Source organism: Dromiciops gliroides, chromosome 6 (assembly GCF_019393635.1).
Source record: "Dromiciops gliroides isolate mDroGli1 chromosome 6, mDroGli1.pri, whole genome shotgun sequence".
Classification (NCBI taxonomy): Eukaryota; Metazoa; Chordata; class Mammalia; order Microbiotheria; family Microbiotheriidae; genus Dromiciops; species Dromiciops gliroides.
This window is the reverse complement of record NC_057866.1, coordinates 197333881-197338184: the sequence shown is the minus strand read 5'-3', so window position 1 is coordinate 197338184 and position 4304 is coordinate 197333881. Positions and strand designations below refer to the sequence as shown.

General features: G+C 40.6%; 1 pseudogene; it reads right to left on the bottom strand.

Annotated features, from left to right (window-relative positions):
- Positions 1–2468: 2468 nt before the first annotated feature.
- LOC122732892 lies at positions 2469–3754 on the bottom strand (annotated as a pseudogene).
- Between the last annotated feature and the right edge of the window lie 550 nt (positions 3755–4304).

Here is a 4304-nt window from a genome sequence, read left to right as displayed (position 1 = left end):
CTGATCAGTGCTCAAGTTCAAAGGAAGAGTTAAACAGTCAAACAAGCATTTATTAAGCCCTATGTGCCAAACACTGTGCCATGAGTTGGGCATACAAAGAAAGTTGCAAGAGAAGTCACTGCCTTCAAAGAGCTTGCTTTTTTATAAACAAAAATTTCATATATTTTATTTAAAAAATAATAAACATTTTTATTTAAAGTTTTGAGTTCCAAATTCTTTCCCTCCTTCCCCTCTCCTCTCCCTGAGGTGGTAAACAGACAGTTATAGGTTATACATGTGCAATTATGTAAAACATTAACATTAGTTATATAAAACATTAAAATTCATTTTGTACAAGAAAACAAATAAAAGAAAAATGAAAGAAAGTGAAAAATAGCATGCTTCAGTCTGTGTTCAGTCAATATCAGTTCTTTCTTTGGAGGTGGATAGTATGCTTCATTATTAGTCCTTTGGGATTGTCTTGGATCATTGCATTGCTGGGAATAGTTGTCATTTACAGTTCTTCATCAAACAATATTGCTGTCACTGCACATAACTTTCTCCTGTTTCTGATCACTTCACTATACATCAGTTTGTATAAGTCTTTCTAGGTCTTTCTGAAATCATCCTCTTCATCATTTCTTATAGCACAATAATATTCCATCACCACCATATACCACAGCTTGTTTAGCTATTCCCCAATTGATGGGCATTCCTTTGATTTCCAATTCTTAGTCACTACAAAAAGAGCTGCTGTAAACATTTTTCTGCAAATAGGTCTTTTCCCAAAGAGCCTACATTTTAATGGGATGTGGGGCAGAAAACCTGAAAGTAATTAGGTATATGCATACATAATAAATGGAAGACAATCTCAGAGGGGAAGGCAAGAGCAAAAGGCCTCTTGGAGAAGGCAGGATTTGAGATGTCTTGAGTAGTGAATAAAATCCCTGTGGACCTCAGAGTGGTGACTCCAACAGGTATTTGTTACCCCAGGGCCCTGATCCATGATTACTGGGGACTTGGTCATCCCTGTCCATATACCACCAGTAATGAATATATGGTGACAATCACTATATTTACCTCAGCATTCTTGGGATGAGGGGATTTTCTATCCTGCCTTGGACTAGGTAGAAAAGTATGGCAATGTTGTATTTAGAGACGGAATAGGACAGAATACAGACAGAATGTTGTATGAGCAGTCGGAAATGGCTGCCCAAATGATTTTGCTAAGCTTTATTATTATTATTTTTTAATGTTACAAGGGAGGGTTCTAATGGGCTGTTGGGTGTTGGGAAAGGAATTGAATGTGAGAAGAAAGTCTTTAATAAAACCTTTAAAGAGTAAAAATACAAACCAACTGGAACATATAGCAATGATTAGCCTGTTATCACCTTTACTTTTACTATTCTTAAAAAATGTTTTCAATAGATCTTAGTGGCATTAAAAAGAAAATGTTCAACAGTCAGCCCTAATAGAGTAAACATTAACATAATTGATCTTTCTATTTATTTCCAACAATGGAATCTGGAATTTTAGAGCTGAAAGGGACATCTTGTTCTGAGGTGATCTTTTCCAATTCCTTACCAGAGTAGAAAACCCTCTATACTTGCCTTACAAGTGATCAACCAGTTCTTATCAAAGAAATCATTACCTCCAGCAAGTTTTATTGTATTTTATTTTATTTTTTGCTTTGTATTGTTGTAATTATTAAGAAATTCATCTTTACACTGAGTCAAAATCTTTTCCCTATATTATAACTTCCTCCTGCCAATATGAGTTCTGCCCTCTGTACCAGATAGAATGTCTAATCTTTCTTCCAGGTGACATCCCTTAAAGATTTGAGGACTTCCGTCATTCCTTATCTCAGACTTGTAGATGACAGCATTTTAATTGGCAGGTAGGAGTTCCAAGAAGTGGGGTTGAAGAAGGAGAGTATACTATGTAAGAACAACAACATTTCCTTAGAAAAAGATAGGAGATGGATTATTTTGTCCCTGGAACATCAAGGAAGCTAGTTTGCCTAGATCTTTGAATATACATAGAGAGTAATGGATAGTTGATATGTAACAATTGATTGGTGTAAGATTGTGAAGGTTTATATGCTTAAAACAGGATTCTATATCTTACCATGAGAAGCCTTTTAAAATGCCTTAATGAAATTTAAGCTATATTATTTCTACAGTTTAACGCTGGTCCATCAGATTGGGTAGTGGCCAATAACTTAATTGTTTAGGGAAACATAGTTATATTTAGCATAATACAGTATCATAGCTTGAATCTAGTTGCCAAAAACTGTGATTATTACAAAGGTTTTTTTTCCCTTTCTTTTCTTTTTTTTCCCCACTTCTTATACCTCAGTTTCGCTGGACAAGGCCAATCCCCACAGTGTCCTCAGTCCCTTCCAGGCAGAGGAGCAAAGCCTCGACGCAGTGCACACGCAGCCTGGCCGTCCAGCTCACTCTTCTTCCTCTTCCTCCTCTTCTTCCTTATTAGCTGTTGTCCTTCAGCTCAGGGGCGATGGCTGCCCCACGCTGAGAGTCCAGCTTCTGACGCCAGTCCACACCATTGAAGTGCCTGGAATTTCACTCACTGAGGGTCTTAATGTTGATGAAGGACACCTCACTATTGGTGCCCATCATTACTCCATCTTGTTCACAGCGGACAATGAGTTCGATGTTGTCAACAAGTTTCCATCTCCGGTACCGGTATGGCACTGAGGCAATTTCGTTCTTATCTATGTCATCCTCCACAAAGGAATTTGGGTTGGGAAACTTGTATCTTTCTTTTCCCATTCTGAGGCACTGCTGGGAGAAGTTGTGATTGATGTAGGTGGCCTCCATGGCAAGGTTCTGGGGAGAGTTGAAGGAATTGCCTTCATCCTGAGGTGGCTCGTTGGTAGTTTTGCTCACAGTCAGGAGGCTGATGTCTAAGTTGTCCCTATTGTCAAAGAAAAGCTTGGAGCCGACCCTCTGGACGACAATGTCCCAGGAGTAGACAGAGCGGGTGCAGCTCATCAGCATGACCAGGATGGTATCTGTGGCGAAGACGTTGCCTTGAGTCTTTGCCCGCTTGCGGATGAAGGCGTCATCTGTCATGGTGACGGTGTGGAAGACACGCTTGATGCTCCTAGCAGAGGCTTCTCGTCCTGGTGGTCATCCGGTCAAAGACTTTGTCATAATATTCCAGGGCCCCACAGCTCTCGATGTCCTGTGGCTCTGACACCTCCAAGTAACGCATCTTCATTAACTGAGGAAAATGCATTTCTTCCTTTATTTCTCAGTCACTCCGAACTTCGACTGAAGAATACCGGGGCTTCTGGGATTTTTGGTCCCATTTCTGCCTCACTCCGAACTGCTTCTGGAACTTTTTCTGCAGACGGATGCGGTCTCTCTCTTTCTGCTTCGCACTCTTGGGCAAGGTCTGCAGGTTGAATTGCAACATGTTCCGACGGTCTTTGTCCCTCCGCAGATTCTGCTGGGCAAACCGCATCCTGTTTCTCAGGTGCAACATCTTCTAGGTCCTTGCCGTGTCTACTAGCTGGAAGCTAGTCTAGTCCTCGTGGAAATAGGCATACTGACTTCCACCACCCAACTGGGAGGAATACTTATTTGTGTACCTATTATCCTGGTAGATGGTACCTGTCCAGTCTGCAACCTTTCCTAGCTGATCTCATTTACTGAAGAGCTGATGGCATGTCCCAAAACTGTTGAGGGACCGAGCAGGAACCCCAGCCCGAGGGGTTGTCCTGGATCACCGGAGTCATGAGCTTCACCATCTTTTAAAATCTGCCCAGGCTGCGTACAGACCCTATGGAGACGGATGGTTCGGGCGCCACCAGCCACTTTCCTGTGGCTGACCGGGAAGGGCCTTGGGGTGCGCCACAAAGGTTTAGTTTTGATGGAAATGAATGAAAGGTATTAGAATAGCTTTACAAAATAATGCTAACAACAACAACAATAATAATTTACATTTACACCATATTTTAAGATTTCCATTCCTTATGTAATATCTAATTTAATATTTACAACAGACCTATGAGGTAAATACTACAGGGATTATTAATCCCATTTTACAGATGAGAAAACCAGCTGGATAAATCCAAACATAAAATGTCTACAGCATTTCCCTGATATAGTGTATAATGGAAAGGACATATGAAATGTTGGAAAGAGAGCTGGTGTGGAAATCAGGAAGATTTGAATTAATAGCTTTGTCCCAATGTCCAAGCCTCTAAGGTTGAGTGCTAAAATAATTTGGCTACAGTGATAGAATGACTAACGATTAGAGGCAGAATTTTAACCCAAGTTACTACTGACTCCAGTATC